The sequence below is a fragment of the Dendrobates tinctorius genome, unplaced genomic scaffold (assembly GCF_039654945.1).
Source record: "Dendrobates tinctorius isolate UK_male_01 unplaced genomic scaffold, ASM3965494v1 ptg000046l, whole genome shotgun sequence".
NCBI lineage: Eukaryota > Metazoa > Chordata > Amphibia > Anura > Dendrobatidae > Dendrobates > Dendrobates tinctorius.
This window is the reverse complement of record NW_027361714.1, coordinates 1,017,346-1,041,249: the sequence shown is the minus strand read 5'-3', so window position 1 is coordinate 1,041,249 and position 23,904 is coordinate 1,017,346. Positions and strand designations below refer to the sequence as shown.

General features: G+C 45.3%; 1 protein-coding gene across 3 annotated transcripts in view; it reads right to left on the bottom strand.

Annotated features, from left to right (window-relative positions):
* Positions 1–23,904, bottom strand: part of TAB2 (TGF-beta activated kinase 1 (MAP3K7) binding protein 2) — a 112,669-nt gene that overhangs the window by 65,148 nt on the left and 23,617 nt on the right. For all 3 annotated transcript variants that reach the window (XM_073575651.1, XM_073575652.1, XM_073575650.1), the window contains exon 2: positions 8,168–8,213. The gene's annotated coding sequence lies outside the window, so the exon portion shown is untranslated. The remainder of the gene's footprint in view (positions 1–8,167; positions 8,214–23,904) is intronic.

Sequence of the window (23,904 nt, the reverse complement as noted above, 5' to 3'; positions counted from 1 at the left end):
GGATCCACCCCAGGAACAGGAAACCTACAGAGAGATAAATGGGGCGGTCCCCCTCGCTCCCTCAGTTTGTATTACTGAGAACAACGGAGGAACCGCCATACATGTTTTAATCATTTTGTTTGGGCGATTCATATCTTACCCCTATAGCCTTAACATTCGCTAAGTTTAATCATATATTAAATTCTAATTACAATCTCCACCACCAAGGAGACCCATGTGTGAAAAATTTTTACGGGAGGGAAGTGAGCGGGTGCTGTCGTGGACTCTACAAAAGAGTATTACCGGTAAGTAATCCGGTTTTTCCTCTTCGCCACGACAGTACCCACTGAGAGATTTCCAGAGATAAACACTTGGGAGGGCACACCGTGTTAAGGACCGATCTACCAAAGGTCAAATCCTCTGTAGAGGACAAATCTAGTCTATAGTGACTATAGAAGGTAGATGGAGAAGACCAGGTTGCAGCCTTACATATTTGTTCAATTGGGACGTTTGCTCTCTCGGCCCAGGAGGATGAAATAGCTCTAGTAGAGTGCGCCTTAATCCCCAGCGGAGGGTCTTCTCCTTTTGCCAAATATGCCATTGTGATCGCATCTCTAATCCACCTGGATAATGTGCCTGTTGTAACTCCAGACCCCTTTCTGTTGCCCTGGAAGGAGACAAAAAGAGACCTACTCTGCCTCCAGGGACTGGTCCTATCAAGGTAGGCTAGTACAGCTCTCCTCACATCTAAGGTGTGATATTTCACCTCGTCCTGGTTTGACGGGTTCTCATAGAAGGAAGGTAGGCGGTAGGCATATCTCCTGAGACCTATGAAATTTAGTTGCCCGTTTGGGAAGGTAGGACGGGTCTGTCTTCAAAATCAGTCTGTCTCGTGTTATTGACAGGAACGGAGGGTCTACTGATAGAGCATGAAGATCACTTACTCTTCTAGCTGATACTAAAGCTACTAGTGTAGCAGTTTTCAATGAGAGGCACTTCACTGATGCCGACTTTATGGGCTCAAACGGGGCCTGAGTAAAGGCATCCAAAACCAGAGTAAGGTTCCATGCCGGAAGCCGAGGAATATGCACCGGTTCTGATCGTTGACAAGCTGAAACAAAACGGTTTACCCATCTATTTGCTGCCACGTTATAGTTAAATAGGGCTCCTAGGGCCGATATATGGACCTTTAGAGTATTAACTGAAAGGCCCAATTCTCGGCCTCTTTGAAGAAACTCTAAGATGGGCGTAATGGGTACTTCACCGGCTAGCTCTGCTGGGTGAAAGGCCAGGAATTTTCTCCACACCTTAGCGTATATTCTTGTAGTAGACTCTTTCCTACTTTGTAGCAGGGTATTAATCAGGTTTTCCCGAAAAGCCCTTCTGCTTCAATAGTTCCCTTTCAAATTCCAGGCCGCTAGGTGTATTGATTTGGCCTGTGGATGGTAGCAGGGTCCCTGCGAGAGAAGATCCTGGTGCAGCGGCAGGATCCACGGGTCGGTTATTGACATGGCTCTCAGCCATGAAAACCACGGCCTTTTGGGCCAAAACGGGGCTATCAAGATGACCCTCGCCCTCTCTTGTCTTATTTTCCTGACTACTGTTGGAAGTAGAACCATTGGAGGGAAGGCATAGGCTAGCCGGAATGCCCAGGGTGCTTGGAGGGCATCTAGAATGTCTGGGTTGTCTGACCTTTACGCGTCTGTTGGCTCTGGTGGCAAACAGGTCTATCTCTGGTCTGCCCCATTCTGTCGCTACTGTCTCGAAGACGTGCCTGCTGAGGACCCACTCGCCCTGATATAGGACCTGGCGACTGAGATAGTCTGCTTGAGAGTTGTCTACTCCTCTTATGTGGAGTGCCGACAAGGAGTGAAGATGTACCTAGGCTATCTCTAGGATCTCTTCCGCGATAGACATCAACGGTCCCGACCGCGTACCTCCCTGTCGGTTTATATAGGCCACTGCGCTGGTATTGTCTGTCTGGATTCTCACGTGGGTTCTTCTTAACTGCGGGAGAAATTGAGATATCGCATAGTAAATTGCTTTTAGCTCCTTTACATTAGAGGAGGTTTCTATCTCATGTTTACGCCACCGGCCTTGTATCATGTGCTCCTCCAGGTGGGCCCCCCAACCCAAGAGGCTAGCATCCGTGGTGAGCACCTTGGAGGGAGTTACCCACCATTGCACTCCCTTAGACAAATTGGTAGGATTTAACCACCACTTTAGGGATTTAACAACTTCTGGCGATAGGGACATCCTCCCTTCCAACCGCCCCTGCAGTCTCTCTGTTTCCTGCAGAATAGCCCACTGTAGTGTTCTAGAGTGGAACTGGGCCCATTGCACCGCTGGGATGCACGATATCAGGGACCCCAGCAAGGACATACCCTGTCTCAATGATATTACGGGTCTTCCTGTAGTATTCTGTATCTTATTGATTATGGCCACTGCTTTAGCGTCTGGTAGAAAGCACTTCTGACTTACAGAATCTACTTGCAGGCCTAAGAACCTCTGACAGGTAACTGGTTCTAGTCTGGACTTCTCCCAGTTGATTAGCCATCCTAGCGTTTGTAGGGATGAGATAATCTTAGCCATTCTTGTTTTGCACTGAGAAACAGAATTCCCTACTACGAGCAGGTCGTCCAAGTAAGGGACCACTAGTGTGTCATTCAGCCTTACATACGACATCACTTCCAGCATCAATTTGGTAAATACCCGAGGAGCCATGGATAGCCCGAATGGCATTGCCACAAACTGGAAATGCAGAATCCGACCCTTGAACCAAACCGCTACCCGCAGGAACTTCTGGTGCTCTCGGTATATGGGTAGATGGTAATAGGCATCCTTTAGGTCCAAGACTGCTATTTAACACCTGGGAAACAAAAGTTTTATTGCAGAATTTATTGACTCCATCTTAAATGGCCTCAGCCTTAAGAAGGTATTAAGCTTCTTTAAATTTATTATGGTCCTAAAAGAGCCATCTGGTTTTGGGACTAAAAATAGAGGAGAATAAAAGCCCATTCCTTCTTCGTCCCCTGGGACCTCTATCAGGACCTGTTTAGTTAGTAATATTGCAATCTCCATCTCCAGTGCTTCCTGCTGTATCTGGGACTTCATGGAAGTCAATAGGAAGAAGTTTGGTGGATGCCAAACAAATTCTAGTTTTAGGCCCGATGAGACGATATCAATGGCCCATGGGTTTGATGTTACCTTCCCCCATTGGTGGCTGAATTCCAGTAGTCTGCCACCTACCGGTGTACTGGTATTAGCGGAACCTGTCTCCTCTGAAGGGACGCTTCCCGAATAGATTGCCCCTCTGTTTGGGGTCCTTATTTCCCCAGCGATCCTGGGGTTTAAAGTCTTTTTGCCAAACGGCGGCTTTCTGTAGGAGCTCCTATTAAAGGGAATATACGGGTTAGGAAAACCTTTTTTTCTCTCTCCCGCTTTTGTTAAAATCTCGTCCAGTTCCGTGCCAAATAGGTACTTACCCTGGCAGGGTATAGCACACAGTTTAGTTTTTGTCTGCATGTCCCCTTTCCACCCCTTCAACCATAAGGCCCGCCGGCCTGCATTGGTTAGCCCTGCTGCTCTAGCCGATAAATGGAGAGAGTCCGCTGAGGAATCGGAGAGGAAGGCCGCTGCTCCTTTAATGAGGGGGCATAGAGGACATGAGTTTATTCCTGGCCACTCCGTTTTTAATATTGTCCTCTAGGTCATTCAGCCATACCAACATTGATCTTGCTGTGCACGTGGCTGCCATTGCGGGCTTAAAAGCTGCCGTACATGCTTCCCAGGATCGTTTAAGGAGTGTATCGGTCTTACGATCTAATGAGTCAGCCAAAGTTCCTGAATCCTCTACCGGCAGGGAGGATCTACGAGAGGTAGAGGCCACCGCCGCATCCACTTTGGGGGCTCTCGACCAAGCTGTCAATTCCTCATCGTCAAACGGATATTTACGCTTTGACGTTAAGGGGAGGAAGGTTCTCTGCCCCTGTTTTTCCCACTCCCTTTTCACCAGCTCTTTTATAGCTGGGACCACTGGGAATGCTTGGACCTTTCTACGGGAAATGCCTGCAAACATTATGTCTTGTGGAGTCTTGGGGTCCTTACTCTCTGGTAGCCCCATGGTATTTCGGACAGACTTAACTAAGTTACTGACGCTGTCCGTAGGGAAACACGCCTGCTCCTCGTCCTCTGAGGAAGGGTATTCCTGGGATCTATCAGTCTAGTTCCCCGGATTCTGAAGGCGACTGACGCCGGCGAAGCTCCTCCTCTCGGTGATCTTATCTGTCTCACGGAGGAGTGACCCCCCAGACTACTGGAGCTGCCCAAGGCCCGTAGCTCTTCCCTAATTATCGCTCGGATATCCTCTTTCTTCCATGAGGATTCCTCCTGTAAGGCCTCCTCAATACACGCTTGGCATAATCTTTTAGGGTGGCCGTCTGGAAGGGGCTGAGAACATAAGGCACACTCTCTATTTTTCGCCTTCTTTGTTCTTTTGGCCTAAAAAGGGGGGTATGGACCAGAAAAAAAGAATGCCATCAGCTATTTATTCTGACTAAAAACACTCACCCGTGAGTCTCGTCAGCAAACTACCGGCTGCGGGGTCCGCGCCTCAGGCTGAGGCGAGGCGTGGGATGATTTCTTCTCCTTCCGTTTTTTCTCCAGGGGCTCAACTTGCCTGGAAGGTCCGCTAGATTCCTTCCTGGAGCTGCCACTTCTTCTGGTGCTGCTGCTTCTCCTTGTAGCACCGCTCTGTCTGCTGCCATGTGGGGATTCCACTGGCTGACTTAGCGGGAGCAAAGCTGGGTCATCTATGGATGACATGACTGCACACTGGCGCTGCCTCCGTGGCTTCCTTTTATAGCTTTTCCACTTTTTTTTTTTTCATCCTCCATTTTTTTTTTTTTTTAGCCCCTTCTGCGCATGCGCGGGCGTTCTCCCGCGAGCGCCGCCTCCTGCACTGATCCCGGAAGGCCTCCATACCCTTACTTCCGGGTTGCCTGCCTGGGAGCGCCGCTGGAAGCGCTGATGCAGCGGCCCCGACAATGACACCACGGGCCCACACGTTAACCCCTGCAGGTATGACCTCCGGTAGCGCTGCCTGGCACAAACGCTCAAGCTCTTCTGCTTCCCTCGGGGGGAGGGGGGGCGCGCGGCCACCATCCCTGATATGCCTAATGGCATTGTGTGATGTGTTGGTCCCCTTCCTGGGGGGGGGGGGGGTATACGCCCCTGTCCCCTCAGTGAGCCTTGGCACCTTCTTACCTCCGGGCCTCACCTGCATTACCAGCTCTGGGGGGGAACAAACATCACCTCTCCGCCCGACGCTGCCTCCAGTCCTGGGGCCCCTGCTGCTCATATTATGCACGCAGGCGGCTACCAGACCAGGTATCCTCTTCTGCGGGTTCCTTCCTAGGAACAGGAAACCAAACTGAGGAGCGAGGGGGACCGCCCCATTTATCTCTCTGTAGGTTTCCTGTTCCTGGGGCGGATCCCCTCTCTCAGTGGGTGCTGTCGTGGCGAAGAGGAAAATAATTGTAAATAAAATGTTCATTTCTAGTACCTGGTTGAAAACCATTTGTTGGCAATGACTGCCTGAAGTCTTGAACTCATGGACATCACCAGACGCTGTGTTTCCTCCTTTTTGATGCTCTGCCAGGCCTTCACTGCGGTGGTTTTCAGTTGCTGTTTGTTTGTGGGCCTTTCTGTCTGAAGTTTAGTCTTTAACAAGTGAAATGCATGGTCAATTGGGTTGAGATCAGGTGACTGACTTGGCCATTCAAGAATATTTCACTTCCTTGCTTTAATAAACTCCTGGGTTGCTTTGGCTTTATGTTTTGGGTCATTGTCCATCTGTAGTATGAAACGACGACCAATCAGTTTGGCTGCATTTGGCTGGATCGGAGTACACAGTATGGCTCTGAATACCTCAAAATTCATTCGGCTGCTTCTGTCCTGTGTCACATCATCAATAAACACTAGTGACCCAGTGCCACTGGCAGCCATGCATGCCCAAGCCATCACACTGCCTCCGCCATGCTTTACAGAGGACGTGGTATGCTTTGGATTATGAGCTGTACCACGCCTTCGCCATACTTTCTCTTTCCATCATTCTGGTAGAGGTTGATCTTGGTTTCATCTGTCCAAAGAATGTTCTTCCAGAACTGTGCTGGCTTTTTTTGTATTTTTTTTTTTTAGCAAAGTCCAGTCTAGCCTTTTTATTCTTGATGCTTATGAGTGGCTTGCACCGTGCAGTGAACCCTCTGTATTTACTTTCATGCAGTCTTCTCTTTATGGTAGATTTGGATATTGATACGCCTACCTCCCGGAGAGTGTTGTTCACTTGGTTGGCTGTTGTGAAGGGGTTTCTGTTCATCATGGAAACTTTTCTGCGATCATCCACCACTGTTGTCTTCCGTGGGCGCCCAGGTCTTTTTGCATTGATGAGTTCACCAGTGCTTGCTTTCTTTCTCAGGATGTACCAAACTGTAGAGTTTGCCACTTCTAATGTTGTAGCAATTTCTCGGATGGGTTTTTTCTGTTTTTGCAGCTTAAGGATGGCTTGTTTCACCTGCATGGAGAGCTCCTTTGACTGCATGTTTCCTTCACAGCAAAACCTTCCAAATGCAAGCACCACACCTCAAATCAACTTCAGGCCTTTTATCTGCTTAATTGAGAATGACATAATGAAGGGATTGCCCACACCTGTCCATGAAATAGCCTTGGAGTCAATTGTCCAATTACTTTTGGTTCCTTTAAAAACAGGGTGGCACATGTTAAGGAGCTGAAACTCCTAAACCCTTCATCCAATTTTAATGTGGATACCCTCAAATGAAAGCTGAAAGTCTGAACTTCAACTGCATCTGAATTGTTTTGTTTAAAATTCATTGTGGTAATGTCTAGAACCAAAATTAGAAAAATGTTGTCTCTGTCCAAATATATATGGACCTAACTATGTAGAGAAGGACTAGTTTCATTGCTCTCAGTCCACAGGAAGTGGGTCAGGGGAAATCTTTAATGAACGCCCCTCGTATATACCCTATTTTTCAGATAAGACGCATCAGACCATAAGAAGTACCCCAAATTTTGAGTACAAAATGGTAAAAAAGGTTTTATTAAAATGGTGGTGCGTCTTATATTCCACTTTAAGGGTATGTGCACATGCTGCAGATTCTGCTGCAGATTGTTCCGCGCAGATTTTGCTAAATCCGCGGGTAAACGGCCTGCATTTTACCTGCGGATTTAGTGCAGATTTACTGCTGATTTAGTGCAGTTTTTGTGCAGATTCCAGCTGCGTTTTTACACCTGCGGATTCCTATAATGGCAGAGGTGTAAAAAAGCTGAGGAATCCGCACAAAGAATGGACATATTGCGGATTCAAAACCGCTGTGTTTCGGCGCGGATTATTCCGCAGAATGTGCACAGCGTTTTTTTATTTTACATTGAATATAATGGTACTGTACACTGCAGGAGACTCTGCTGCGGATCCGCAGGGCCGAATCCGCAGCAGAATCCGCAACGTATGCACATACCCTTACAATAGTTTACTGGGGGCCGGTGTGTTCCTTGGTTTTCATTATGCTGTTTGATCTGAGGCCTTCAGAGTAGCTGGAGTTATATTGAGAATATATTACATACAGGTGGACTCAGTTTACTAATTACGTGACTTCTAGAAGACAATTGGTCACTCATGATTTTATTTAGGGACATCAGACTACGGGTGGCATGTCAATTTTCAGATATATAATTTTAAAATAATTAGAAAACCATGCATCATTTCCATTATATCCACAAAAACTTTTAATTTGGTGTTAATTGTATCACACAAAGTCTAAATAAAATACATTTAAGTTTTTGGGTGTAACATGAAAAAAAATGTGGAAAAGTTCACTGTGCATGAATACTTCAAAGCACTGTATAGAAATCTATATACACAAATTAATTTTACAGGGTTATTTATGTATATAAGCTTTGAAAAACAGCCTTCTATATCATAGCTCTAAATTTAGAAAAGTTAAAGTGCTAAAAGACAAAACTGATGAAGTCTAGTTTCCAAAGAGCAGACATCGCTTAAACAACTTTTTAAACAGCCCTACAATTGCAGAGATGTACAAGTAGTTTGGGAATGAAGCCAAGTGTATAACAAATGAGCATTTCACACCAACAATATTTAGGTTACAGGAGTTACCTCAAGTGCCCTTGTAGACTTTAAATCTGTGTCCTCACCGCATTTTCTGCAAGAAAGAAAAAAGGAAGCCACAGATTAATAAAAACAACATATTGAAGGGCACATGAATTCTTGCATTAAAATTTAAAAGGGGTTTCTCCCATATTGAAAATTAAAAAAAAAAAAAAAAATGAATATTACCTACTCTTCCAGGTCAAGAGCCAGCTCTCTAACACTGCCATGATCGGTTTGTCTACATGGGCAGAGACACGGAACTTACACATAGGCTGCAACACTGTTGACGTGACATCAACATTGCAAACAAACTAAATAGGGACCAGGACAACAGTGTAAAGCCGGAGGTGGACCCATTTAACGTGCCAATGGAGACTATGGAATTGGCTTGATATTTTCTGGTACACAAATGTAAGCATGTTTAGAGAGATCAAGAAAAAATAAAATAAAGAAGTCACAGGAGAGAATTGCTAAGCACACTGGCTACATGGTTCCTAGGATTTATCTTGTACGGGATTAAGCCCCCTTGACAAGTCAGTGTCTCCGGTATGTGTGGTGTTCCGTTTTCACACGTACCAGAGACATACACGCACACCCAATATAAGCTATGGGGCTGCTCTCACACCAGTTTGTTCACACAGACCATGCATAGACACGTCCACTTTTTTCCAGCAGCAGCAGATGTCAATACATCCTGCACACAGATGACAAAGTGCGACATCCGTGTACCATCCGTGTGACTCGTACCGGAACAGAATGCAGAATAGAAATGACAGATGTGCAAAGATAAAGAACGATTTTGGGATAGACAACTAAGTAGATAATCTGTCATATATAATCAGTGTTTTGCGTATGTAGTTTACTGTACTTGTATTAACCCCTTAACGAACAGAGGTATTTTCATTTTTGTGTTTTTGTTTTTTGCTCCCCTTCTCAGAGCCATAACTATTTTTTCGTCAAAATGGCCATGTGAGGGCTTGTTTTTTGCTGGACAAGTTGTACTTTTGAACAACACAATTGGTATTAACATATCGTGTACTGGAAAACGGGAAAAAAATTCCTAGTGCGGTGAAATTGAAAAAGAAAGTGCAATTCCAATTGTTTTTACCATGTTTACTAAATGCTAAAACTGACCTGCCATTAAAATTCTCCAGGTCATTACGAGTTCACAGACACCAAACATGTCCAGGCTCTTTTTTATTTAGCGTATTTTTCGGACTATAAGACGCACCGGACCATAAGACGCACCCCAATTTTCAGAAGGAAAATAGGGAAAAAAATAATAATGTGTCAAATGGGAGTCCGTCTTACAGTCTGAATTCAGCTTACCTGGGAAGGGATCCGGCACAGGTGGAGGAGTAGTCACAGGGGTCATTCAGTGGTCCAGGCTGGGGCAGCTGGGCTGGGGCAGGGGGGGGCGGGCTGTGCTCCGGTGCGGGGGCGGGCTGTGCTCCGGTGCGGGGGCGGCGGCTCCGCCGGCATTTCCTCGCACCCCGGAGGCCCCCGCTCATCCCTTGCTGGCCGCCGCCATGTTGCGGTGGCCTTCGGGAACATGGCCGCCGGTCCGGGGACGGCGCATGCGCGGGTTCAGATCTCGTCCCGAGATCTCGGGGGACGAGATCTCGTTGCCGAGATTTGAATCTCATCCCCCGAGATCTCGGGACGAGATCTGAACCCGCGCATGCGCCGTCCCCGGACAGGCGGCCATCTTCCCGGCGTCCATGTTCACGGAGGCCACAGCAACATGGCGGCGGCCAGCAAGGGATGTGCGGGGGCCTCCGGGGTGCGAGGAAATGCCAGCGGAGCCGCCGCCCCTGCACCGGAGCACAGCCCGCCGCCACCCTCACCCCGCAGAGCCCCGCCCGCTGCCACCACCGCACCGCAGAGCCCCAGAGGTTAGCATATTGCGACCATAAGACGCACTCCCCCACTTTCCAAAAAAATTTTGGGGGAAAAGTGTGTCTTATGGTCGGAAAAATACGGTAAGGGCTGAAAAAAAAAAAATCCAAGCTTTGGTAAATAAAAGAAAAAGCATCTCCATTTTTCGTGATTTGGGGCTGGGTGGGGGCTTATTTTTTTGTGCACCAAGCTGATGGTTTTATGGATAACATTTTGGTGTAGATATGATCTTTTGATCGCCTGTTACTGCATTTTTTTGCAATGTACCGGCGACCAAAAGAATGTAGTTCAGGCGTTTTGAATTTTTTTTCTCATTACGCCATTTAGTGATCGAGTTAATTTTTTTACATTGATAGATTGGGCGATTCTAAACGCGGCAATACCAAATATGGGTAAGTTTGATTTTTTTATCGTTTTATTTTGAATAGGGCGAAAGTGGGGTGATTTGAACGTTTATATTTTTTTACAACTTTTTTTTTTTTTTTTTTTTTTTTTTACACTTTTTGCATGCTTAAATAGTCTCCATGGGAGACTAAAAGCTGCAGTTGTCTGATCGGCTCTGCTATATACTGGCGATGATCAGATGGGCGGAATTTCCGGAGCGTTAACCGGAAGCGTTAGTTAAATGCAGAGATTAACAGCGGCATTTAACAGGTTAACAACTGCGGGTGGATCACGATTCTACCCTCGGCTGTTAGAGGCACATGTCAGCTGTTCAAAGGCAGCTGACGTGTGCTGGGAAAGATGTGGGCTCAGCGTTAGAGTCCACATCAAAGGGAGGGATACTATTATGCCCAAAGTCCGAAAGGGGTTAAGCTAATATATACAAAAAAAAATAAAATAAAAAATGACTTGGGGGGAGGGGGGTGTCTCCTTTAATTTTGATAACCAGCAAAGGTAAAGCAGACAGCTGTAAGTTGTTATATTACGCTTGGAAGGTCCCTGATCATTGAGCCTTTACCAGCCTCTTTAAAATTGGTGCATTGATTAGATGCTCCAATTCTGCATTCAATGATATCCAGCAGCTCTGATTAGCTTTGTCGTCAGTACCAGGCATATATAAATAGTTTGAACTTTTTTTGCTTTTTACAGATGCCGGAGCAGGATTCAGGGAAAGATGAACTACATCGGAGCTGTGTGGGAACATTTCTTGCTAATAAATTGGTGACTGAGGGACAGTATCTTGTGTTCATTTCTCGCTTTAGATATTTTCAGGTATCCATTTCTGGACTGCTTCAGATTCAATGGTATACAGTGGATATGCTTCCCCCACCCCACCCAAATAATGATGAACTAGGGACAGTGTGTGTCTGGGGGGAGTGGGTCTTTATTCAAATATTTTTCATTTTAACCCCCCCCCCCCCCCCCAAAAGCCTGTTTGCCCCTTCATGACCAGGTAAAATTGTACAATCATAAGCAGTGTCACTGATGTAATGAAAATTTTGCAATTCTCAAACTTAATTTTTATATGTCTTTAAATCAGAGTTACTTCACCCAAAGTAGTTAATAAACATTTCCCACATGTATACTTTACATCAGCACAATAGTGGCAACAATTTTTTTTTTTTTTATTAGGAAGTTAAAAGTTGACCAGCGATTTCTAATTTATTCAACAAAATTTACAAACTTTTTTTTTTTTTTTTTTAGGGACCATATCACATTTGAAGTAACTTTGAGGGGTCTATATGGCAGAAAATACCCAAGTGACCACATTCTAAAAACTGCACCCCTGAAGGTGCTGAAAACCACACTCGAAGTTTATTAACCCTTCAGGTGCTTCACAGAAATTTCTGTAATGTGGAAGGAAAAATTAAAATGGAACTTTTTCACATAAATTTAATTTTAGACCCAAATTTTTTTATTTTCACAGGTATAACATGAGAAATTGTGCAACAAATTGAGATTTTTTTTTCTTACTAATTACAGCGATACTCCATATGTGGTCAAAAACTACTTTTGAGGGAAAGTGCAAAGCTCAAAAGGGGAAGATGCACCATATTGGAGTTCAGAGTTTGCTGTAATGGTTCGAGGGTGCCACGTCACATTGGTAGAGCTCCTGAGGTGCCAGAAGAGGAGAAATCCCCAATATATGATCTCATTTTACAAACTACACTCCTCAATGAATTCATCTAGGGGTACAGTGATCATATTGAAACCACATATGCCTCACAGATTTTTTTATACTATTGGGTGGTAAAGAAAAAAAAAAAAAAAATACAATTTTACCACTGAAACATTGTTTTAGCCCCAGGTTTTAAATTTTTTTAAGGGCTTATAGGAAAAAATGGACCTCAGTTTGCAAACGGGAAATACTTTTCAGGCACAGTGCAAAGCTCAGAAGGGAAGAAGCACCATATTATAGTGAAGATTTTACTGCTATGGTTTGGGGGTGCCATGAACCACTAGGAGAGCCCGAGATGCCAGAACATTAGAACTGCTCATAAGTTACCCCATTTTTACAAAAAAACACCTATCAATGAATTAATCTATGGCTGCAGTGATCATATTGACACCAGAGGTATGTCAGTTTTTTACCATTGGACACTAAAGAAAAAAAAAATTTTTTACCACAAAAAAAAAAAAAAATTTAGCCCCAGATTTTACATTTTCACAAGGAGAAATGGGTAAAAATGGCACCACAATTTCTATTGAATGTGGAAACACTCGATATGTGGCTGTACAGCACTGCTTAGCCATATGGCGAGACTAGGGAGAAACAGAGCGCTATTTTCCTCCTGGAGTCCAGATTTTCCTAGAATAGTTTGCAGACTTTATATACACAGCCCCTAAGTGCTAGAAGATCAGAATTCCCCCACAAGTGACATTTCAGAAATTATACCCCTTTGGGAATTTATCTACAGGTGGAGTGACAATTTGGACTCCATGGGTGTTGAGGTAACTGAGTAAATTGCAAACTGCCATTGGAGTGATCAGTACATTGTAATGACCAGTAGGGTGTACCCAGCTTGCTCTTCTGGAGACACACAACCGTAAATTAGGCGGAATCTCATCACTACAGAATTGCTGAACATGTGGACGCTAAATGTTGTTTAGGCACACTGGGGCTCAGAAGGGAGAGGGGCATTTGGAAGCGCAGAATTTGCTAGATTTTTGGGGGGGTTTGAGGAGCCATTATGCCTGCTACCAGTAACGTGGAAGCCTCCTGCATTTCCATTGACATATGATGGACCTGAGTAGAGACTTGCTTTTTTGTGGACTGATTTGAAGCTTTTATTGGGAACATTTTACATAACATTTGGGATCACGTTTATCTGGACCTCTACGATGAGCACTTACTTTGGGGTTTCCATCTAACTCTCAGAGTTACATGATTCAGATGAAACCCCGGATGGATCTATTCACTATAATGAAGTCGCAGAGATGCTCTGGACTCCGTATGGCCTCTGTTCAGCTGCATCCTTTTTCAGTAGTGCACAAAACTGTGGCAGACCACTCTTATGCACGTCCAAAAAGATGGACACAGCCGGATCACAGACTGCTAGACAGTGCCTCCATCGTCCCCCTCATAGGGAATTTGGCGCCGGTGGTTCAGTCTGAATCAAGCATTTCAGAGATTTACACGAAAACTCCGGACTGAAGGCAGGATAAATGTGAGCCAAGCTTTACTGCGATCTTTGGGAGGCAGAATTACCAAATCAACAGTAGGTGAAGAATTGGTTTTATTTATTTTTTACACCATTCATCGTGAGGTATAAGTGATAAGGCGACTTTATTCTTCGGATCAGTGCAATTACAGAGCGATACCAATTTTTTTTTTTGTTGTTTTGCTGCTGTCACACACTAAAAGATGCTTTTTTTTGCAAAAAACAGTTTTTTTATTTCCATTTTTAGATAGTTCGAATTATTCCAGATTACGGCAAACAGTCGTGTGAGGGCTTGTTTTTTTTGTGGAACAAGTTAACTTTTTTATTAGTACAGTTTTCAGTCACATGACATTTTTTGATCGCACTATTCTAGAATGACAGAAACCAGCAATTCAGGAATTGTTTTTTCCTTTGGGGATTGGGGGGGGGGTTTCAGGTGGAGTCTGCCGTTCCACATGTGGTAAAATAAAGCAGCTCTATTCTTCAGGTGAGTATAATTACAGCGATACCACATTTACATTTTTTTGTTTTGGTGCTTTTATACAGTTATTTTTTCTATAAAAGTTTTTACTATTTTTGCATCGCTGTATTCTGAAAACTAACTTTTTTCCACTGATTGAGTTGTATGGTAGCTTGCTTTTTTGCAGGACGAGATGACGTTTTCAGAGATACCATTTTTACTTACATTCTTTTTTTATGGCATTTTATTCCACTTTTTGTTTGGCGATATGATGAAAAAGCATTGCCCCCCCCGCCCCGTTTCTTTATTTTATTAATTTTTTCGGTGTTTACTGAAGGAGTTAACTAGTGGGACAGTTTTATGGGGCGGGTCATCATGAATGCAGCGATATCCAACTTGTACTTTTTTTGTTTATTTTTTTACATAAAAATAAGAAATCAGTACAGTATTTTTAAAGTTTTTACAATTTTTCACACTGTCCCACTATGGGACCATAACTATTAGTGCTGCACTAATAAGCCCCTGAGACCGTGATGTGCGCATGGTGTGAGGGGTTTGCCATAGCCTGGTGACCTGGATGTCACCTTGACAACATGGGGTCACCGCAGCAATGATCAGGCCCACGCGATGAGGCGCAGATGGGAGTGCAGAGGGGGCACAATTCCTCTGCATGACTGATAAATGCTGCGATTGCAGTATTTAGGTGGTTAAAGTGTCATGAGCAATGTGGGCACTGCTCCTGCACTGAGTGTTCGGTGTCAGCTAACACCCAATGGCGATCGTGCGCACACAGCCACTGTGAACGTAAAATCGCCTAGATGAACTCCGTTCGTTCGAGGATGGCAGCCACCCAAGACATATTGAGTGCGTCCAAGGTCGGGAAGGGGTTAATACTGGATTCGCAATGGAGGTGTCTGATAGACGGCTTTCCATTACTAACTCCAGAACTTTATGCCAGCTGTGATTTTGACAAGTCATAGCTGACATCAACTCCAATTCACTTATCCTGCTTGCCAACGCACAAGGGCAATCAGGAAAAGCAGGACAAAATGTCAGAATTGGGGCATCTAATGCATGTGCTAATGAAGGTGGGGTAGCGCAAAGGGGTAAGTAAGAATATGTGCACACTGAGGTTTTAGAGGAAAAACACTTCAAGTCCTGATACAGGTAAAACTTTGAATTACGGTATATGTTAATGTGGCAAATTTTGTGTGTGTGGAAATGCCTATGTGCATTTGTAGTGGAATCCGTGGCACAAATCAGAGGATAACTTTGAGGTTATTTATACCGAAATAAAGTGAACTGCCATGGGTTTGTTGGCAGATTACGTAACAAAATCTAAATGGAAACGCAGCCTCTATGCAATCTAGTAGCACAGCCAAAGTGCTGGAGGTGAATTAACTAGATGGATGACCGTTTTCAAAACCAAAATTCCAGAACCAATTAGCCAGAGCATGTACCGTATTTTTCGGACCATAAGACGCACTTTTTCCCCAAAAAATTTTGGGGGAAAGTGGGGGGTGCGTCCTATGGTCACAATATACTTACAGCCGTCCATGGCTGGTGCCGCGGGGCTCTGTAGTGCGGTGGTGGCAGCAGGCTGTGCTCCGGTGCAGGGGCGGCGGCTCCGCCAGCATTTCCTCCAAGCCCGGAGGCCCCCGCACATCCCTTGCTGGCCGCCGCCAGGTTGCGGTGGCCTCAGGGAAATTGGATGCCGGGAAGATGGCCGCTGGTCCGGGGACGGCGCATGCGCAGGTTCAGATCTCGTCCCGAGATCTCGGGGGGGCGAGATCTCGTTGCCGAGATTTGAATCTCATCCCCAGAGATCTCGGGACGAGATCTGAACCTGCGCATGCGCCATCCCCGGACCGGCGGCCATCTTCCCGGCGTCCAATTTCCCTGAGGCCACCGCAACCTGGCGGCGGCCAGCAAGGGATGTGCGGGGGCCTCCGGGCTTGGAGGAAATGCTGGCGGAGCCGCCGCCCCTGCAACGGAGCACAGAGAGCCGCCACCCTCACCCCACAGAGCCCACCTGCCCCAGCCCAGCTGCTCCAGCCCCAGCACAGCACAGCAGCCCCAGCACAGCCCAGCTGCCCCAGCCCAGATGCCCCAGCCCAGCTGCCCCAGCACAACCAACCTGCCCCAGCACAGAGCCGCCACCGCATGAGCCTGGACCACTGAATGACCCCTGTGACCACTCCTCCACCTGTGCCGGATCCTTTCCCAGGTAAGCTGAATTCAGACTGTAAGACGGACCCCCATTTGACACATTTTTTTCCCCTATTTTCCTTCTGAAAATTGGGGTGCGTCTTATGGTCCGGTGCATCTTATAGTCCGAAAAATACTGTATATTGTTCTGTCTGATTACTGTGGGGCTCGTTTTTGAAGTCTATGAAAAATAATACAAAAAAAATGTCAGTTTCCTGTGGTGATGTAGCTGACAGCATGGAGGTAAGTGACATCGCTAGAATCAAGATCTGTCTCTACATCATGCTGCTGCCAGATTACACAGTACCGTAAATACCTGCTTACAGATTAAATGTCGTTTAATACACCAGTCATAATAATGCGCATGCAACAATAAGATGCTTCAAATTCATTAGCCACTTAATGAATTTTGGTGGATCAGTGGCATGTGGCTCCGTGCACCTTGCCAGAAATTAAACTCAAGTCTAGGGAACATTTTTGGTGTAAAACATAAGTACTGTTGCGGAAACTGACAGGTAGTTTTGGTGGCACTGCGTCAAACTGGCAGGAAAGTAAAGAGTCTCAGTTTTTATGACTATTCAAAATATTTTTCGCCACGGTTCTGGTGTAAAACTTTGATATTATCATCATCCCCAATGTGTCTACATTAGAGATCTTTCCCCATCAGTGAAGAAGAATGTGCTTCTGACCATCATCAACAGCTTCACCAGGGAAAAGCTCTGATATCTCTTCAATCATTCCTCCAATTTCTTCTGGAAATAGTTTCTAGTCAAGAACCTAGTAGCACATTCTTGTTAGACAAAGTAAACCATGGCATACAGAAACACTTCACACATTTAGGCTGCCAGCATCCTTCAAAAAGCTGTGACAGTGATTTATTTCATTACAGAGATGGGTAACTAAGTCGACAAAGTTAAGCAATACCAGGACCAAGTAAAGTTCAAGGTGAATGGGATATGACAGTTTTAGAAACTATGAATGAGTGCTTCCACTAGCAAAAACAAATACAACAATTTAAATATCACCACAAGAATACACAAGTGCAGGGGTCTACACAAGGCTAGACAAAACCTATTACAGCTCTAGACAATATCGAGTTTTTACCCCGTGATCATCTTTACGCATTTGTTGGCCAGGCGCTTCCAACACGTGACAACTGCATGGCCACTGACCGGCACTCCTACCAATAGTGGATAACCGCCAAAGTGTTTGCAGGAATAATAGAGCGACTTTGCAGGTGAAATACCAGTTTCTCTGAAAGATTAAGTGACTGTGCAGCTAAAGGCTATGTGTCCACGTAGCAATTCTGAAGCAGAATAAACCTGATCAGAATCGCACACCCTGCTACCGGGAAAACGCATGCGTTTTTTGACGCGCTTTTGTAAGCGTTTGTCAGGCTGTGTGCCCACGTAGCGTTTTTGTAAGTGTTTCCGCAGCGTTTGTGCCGGCTCAGACGCTGCAGAAACGCTTACAAGATGCTTCTAATTATTTAGCATGCGTTTTTGGCTTTTTGTGCCAATGCATGCGTTTTTAACCGCTCAGGAATCGCTTAGCGGCTAAAAACGCAGCATGCTCATTAATTTCCACATAGCTGAGCGTTTTTAGCCTTCCCCCAATGTTCCCAGAAAACGCGTGTGCAAACGCGTGGCTTTTTTGCACAAAACGCGCAAGAAACGCGCGGAAAAAGACGCGCGTTTTCTGGGAAATGGGATCCGTTTCCTGAGCGTTTAAAAACGCCAGGGTGGGCACATAGGAAAACGCATGCAAAAACGCTTGAGGCTAAGCGTTTTTGCCCATATAATTGATGGTATGCGGAATCGCGTGCGATTCCGCAAAATTAATGAACATGCTGCGTTTTTAATCGCTAAGGCTGGATTTCACATTTGCGTTTTTGCGCATATGTGCGCATGCGTTTTTTTTTACCTATATTTAACCTGGGTTGGCATGCGCACGTATGCGTTTTCCGTGCGCATCGGCATGCGCACGTATGCGTTTTTCGTGCGCTGCATTTTTTTTTTTTTTTTAAGATGTGCGTCCATAATTTCCAGACGCTACATGTTGCATTTTTTGGTCCGCCCAACCACTTTAAAAAAACGCATGCGCACGTTTTAAGCAAAAAATTAACATTATTGTCTATGGGTGCGCATTGGCATGCGCAAGTATGCATTTTTTTGCTTATGCGTTTTTTTGGTGTCCATTGGTTAGACCAGTTATAAAAACCCCCAACTACAAAAACTTCATGTTTGTATAAAAGTAGGTGTCTGCCAGAACTGTACCATAACTATAGAGACAGTGGTGATACGGAATGTAAGTATCAAATGATTTGTAATGTCCTTTATTTTTTATCTTCTAACTTTCCTCTATTCTGGATCTTTTTTAACTTTTTATTCACACAAAATTCGAATATTCTAATGAATGTTTTTTGTCTAGGTTCCACAATGGGATGAAGACGTCTACCTGGATAATGAGCACCTTATCCGCCTGGTCCAGGAGCGTGCCCCATTGTGGGCCAGCCGTGACCGGTTGTACAAGGACAATGTGGTGACCCATCGGCTATGGAATGAGGTGGCCGCAGCGTTGATGGATGGCTGGGACAGCGCCACTGCAACCTCCAAAAAGGCGTTTAGTAAGTATTTCCCTGCTCTGTTATGCTGCAGTGACTATTGTCCTTGATGGCACTGTTGTGTTTCGTGCTAGATATATCCTAGCAGGAAACCCAACAGTGTTATCTGGCTCAACAGTGACCGCTTTGGGTATTGTATTGCTGTATTGTGCAGCATTGACTCTTGTTCGTGATGGCACTGTTGGGTTTAGTGATAGCATATATCGTGCATTATACACAATTGTTAAATGTTGTTTGTTTTTCCAACAGTGAACAAAGTCCGAACACGTTAGCGCTCGATCAAGGACCGCTTCAACACTGATGTTCGTGCTGAGGGGCAGGTTCGCAGTGGTTGAGCGGCAAGGACCAGAACAAAATACCGGCACTATCAAGCTTTGCAGTTCCGAAGACCGGTCCTTGCCACCAGAGCGTAAGTATTATAATTTTTGGGTTTTTATTTTTATTATTCTGTGTTTTTCTATTCCACAGCTGATGCTTCTTGTAAATGCATAGTAATGTTTTTCCTTTCTTCAACAGCACCTGGAGAAGCACCCTGCAACCTGGCCCTGAAGCGGTCCTTCATCGGACGACCTTGGACCAGTCTCAGCCATCTGACAGCAAGGAAGCACCTTGCACATCTGCAACACGGACAGCTGCTGACGAGGAAGCTGGTCAATCAGGTGTTTCCCTGTCCCAGGTCTCTGCCACTGGTTATGCGGGCACTACCCGCCAGCTGCAGAGGGCCTTGGACAGGAATGTCTTGCCCGAGTTTATGCACTTGAGTGAGGCCTTTAATGCCAGCCTCAAGTCACTGTCAGACAGAGTGGAAAGCGTTTTTTCACTAATGGAACGTGGTTTTAACCACATGGAACACCGCTTCCACTCTGTCAAACAGCGCCTTGACCATCTGGAGGCCGACTGTTGTGAGTTCATTTTCCCATTCGTCACTGAGGTCAGGGGAACTCCCTATTCTGGTAAAGGAAGGTAATGAGCCTGATTATCAGGCACCTGAGTCTAATGAGGATGACTGGCTGAGTGGAGTCACTGACTGGATATAAGGCTGCCGAAGCCCTTCTGCCCTGCAGGTGATTTCTCTGTGGACTTCTAGGACACCAGTCTGATTCCTGCTTCCCTAAAGCTAAGTTTCTGCTTTGCCTGTTTGCATTTATGTTTTGTGTTTGTTTTCCTTGTTTTTTTTGGATTCTGCCATTCCCTGCTGGGATGAGCTGAATCTCCTTTTGCCTGTTGCTCTGTCTTCAGAATATTCCTGAGTACTGACATAGCTTTTTTGAAGCCTAGCGTCTTCAGGGCCTTTTTCACTGTCAGTCTGTTGGCTCTTATTTTCATAGGGTTTTTTACGGATTGCAGACAGCAGCCTTCCTGTCCTTTTCTATCTAGGTAGTTTTGGGCCCCGTCTTTGCTCAGTCTATCTTTCTGTCTGTGTTAGTGTTTTCATCTTGCTTCACCGTCATTATATGTTGGGGGCTGCCTATTGCTTTGGGGTCTGCCCTGGGGCAGTTTAGATTTCCCCTTTCTTTCTTTAGGCCTATTTAATTCTCCGGCTGTGATCGAGGGGTCTAGGGCATCGTAGGAACCCCCCACGGCTACTGTTAGTTGTTGTGATAGGATCAGGGGTATGCAATCCGATAGCTGCCAACCTCTCTGGTTTTCTGGACTTAGCTAGCATTTTTGTTTTTGCCTCCTACGGTGACTCAATCATAACAGCCGACCTCAACAGACCAGAGCACCATTTTTTTAGTAAAATTGAAAAGGGCATGGCGGAACACCTTAGTCCTGAGCAACAGCTGAGTGTGCTGCAGGCCTGCAACACTGCTTACTTGCAGGCTATGCAGCATAATCGGTACGGGCAGCAGTCAGTGGTGTCATTTCCAACTGTGCCACCATTGACTCGCTTCACCTCACTACCGACTTGTGCTGCATACCACTGCACGGACACCTCTATTCAAAGCCAGGACACCCACCATTACACCACCACAAGTCTGAGTGCTGCTGGTCACATCACCAACACCACCATGGCAAGCGCTGCTCCTGTCTGGAGCACCACCGCCACCCCCATGCATTCTTGGAGCACAGCCACCGTGACCACTCCTCAAACGTGGAACAGCCCTGCCGCCAGCACTATAACATGTACTAGCCCTGCCACCACCACTGCGCAAACATGGACCATCACTGCCACCACCAGTCCTCCTGCAAGGACAAGCACTGCCACCACAGAGCATCAGCAGCAGCAGCCACAGCAGCAGACGGGGGACCTACATTCCTTATTTGCCACAAGTTCCAGGCGGGGCCAACAATCAAGGCGGGCATTGAGCCCAAGGAGGTCCAGGCAGGCCAGTTTAAGGAGACAAAAAACACTTAGGACCACTGTCGCTGAACCTCTGTCCTCTCCTAGTGTGTCTAGTTCCATTCCCATCACTGGCCTCCCTTCACCCACAAGTTTTGTTGCACCTTCCCCTAGAACACCTTCATCCACTATAAGCTGTTCATCTTCACTGCATATCCCCAACTTGCAACCATCTGCCACCAAACGCCAAAAAAAAAAATAAAGCTTTTTATAATTTTTTTTTGTTTAAAAATAAATTTGAATTTCTGGTTTACCATAAAGTTTGATTAATATTTTTTGCGCCGCCTACACACACTGCGCCGTACACACACTGCGCCTTCAACTTTGCAAGGTGTCATTAAGTGTTTTGAGGATGAGCTGTTTTTACCATCCTCATTTCACTTGTTATACTAGGCCAGGGGGATGATAGATATACCTTGTAATTAACAACATACTCTTATTAAGTGTGTTCAATCAACTGATGGGTAAAATACAAGTCATATGGCCAATACCCAGGCCTATGGCCAATACCCAGGCCTAGTATCATAACTATTTATCAATCATGAGCAGGTAAATACACATATGATTTTTAACCTGCAGCGTCGCTTCGTACCAATATATTTCACGAAAACTAGCGATGCTGCAGTTTAACTTGTATGTGTAGTTACCTGCCCAGGTGTAAGAACATCATTAATTCACAGGTATACATGGGAAGTTGTTTATTTTAATGGAGTGTAAAAAGACATAGTGCACTCGGTACAGGTATCAACACAGTTTTTTTTATTAACATACACACACAAAAACATTTTTACACCATTTCATCTTGCCAGTGCACCTGTCCTACATCGGAGAAAAAAGTAGGCCGCAAATTGGTCCCTCATTTGGCCAACTTCAACGGATGACCTGAGAGGGTGCTGAGTGATTTCAGGCAATGGGTTATGAGCAGCATCATCGAGTTCAAAGGTCGGGTGCTCTTTAGCCATCACAAAATTATGTAGAACCACACACGCCTTCACCACCTCATCCACTGTTTCAAGTTTAAGATTAATGGCTGTGCCGAGAATTCGCCATCTGGAGACAAGAATCCCAAAAGCACACTCTACAGTTCTTCTGGCCCTGGTCAGCCTGTAATTAAAGATTTTTTTGGTGTGGTCCAAGTCACGGCTGGAGTAGGGTTTCAGTAGGTTTGCGCACATTTGAAAAGCCTCATCCCCAACCATTACAAAGGGCAGTGGCGGAGCTTCGGTGTGGGGAAGAGGCCGTGGCATAGGGAAATTAAATTGGTTGCCATACAACTTCCGGCCCATGTCTTGAGTTTTTAAAAGCCTGTGAGTCATTACCACGGCCAAATGCTCCAATGTCCACTGCTACAAACATACATCCAGCATCCGCAATGGCCATGAGTACTGTTGAAAAGTACTTTTTGTAATTATAATACTCCGATCCAGTTCTTTTGGGTTTCATGATCCGTATGTGTTTCCCATCCACCGCTCACAAACAGTTGGGGAAATTGCATAATGTCCAGAATTTGTCAGCAATTTCCATCCACTTTTCAGCGGTGGGCAGGGGCATAAATTCTGGACAAAGAACATTCCAGAGAGCCCGGCAGGTGTCCACAACAATTCCAGACAAGTGGAGATTCCAATACGGTACTGGAAGTGTAGTGAAGATAGGGTCTCTCCAGTCGCCAGGAATCTGCGAAACAGAGAAAGAAGTAAAATTAATATTTCTGTATACGGTTTTTTAAAACAATAAAAAAAAAAATTAGTACATTCACGAAAAATAATTAGGCCAGGTTTAGAATAATACATGTCACAAAAAAAAAATGCAGATACCCAACCTTGATTTTTAAATATTACGTACCGTAATGTCACCAGGAGCCGTTCCTCAGGAGGAATCGCACGACGAAGCTGTGTATCCTGTCTCCGGATGGATTCTTGGACACGAGCAAGCAAATCGCTGAAACTTTCTTGGGACATCCGGATATACAGTAATCTGTAAATTTCTCCGGGTTTGCCTGTAACTCGCTGTAGAGGGTGTGGTACGCCCCACGGCTCTTCCGGAGTTCAACAATCGGATGTATCCACAAACGCCGCCGCTGCCGTCTTCACTGTCTCTCTCTCCCTTTGTTCATGGCAAGCAACTGCATATGCCCTAGCCATCGCGATGTCCAAATCCAAGTTGAAGTGAAAACTCTGCCAGCGCAGTTCCATGTTGACATGAGAAAAATCAAGCAAATGTGAATACGGCTGTAGACAGGGTCTATATATTACCACACCACACCGCCACTGATGTCCCATTGGTGGTGTGTGTTGCAAGATTGTTATCTACATTTCTTTTTGTGGGAAGACAAACAACGTCCAAAAAACCGCAAACGCATTGAAAACGCATACAAACGCTGCGTTTTTTCTTCATGCGCACAAAAAATGCTGGAAAAAAAAAGCATCGTTTGTATGCGCAAAAAACGCAAGTGTGAAAGTAGCCTAAGCGTTTCCGCAGCGGTAAAAAACGCACCATTGGCACAACATGTGCGTTTTTCCTAAAAAATCAATTGGATGCTTTTCTTATGCGTTTCTGCAGCAGAATCGCTTGTCAAAAAGCACTGCAGAAATGCTAAAAAAAGCG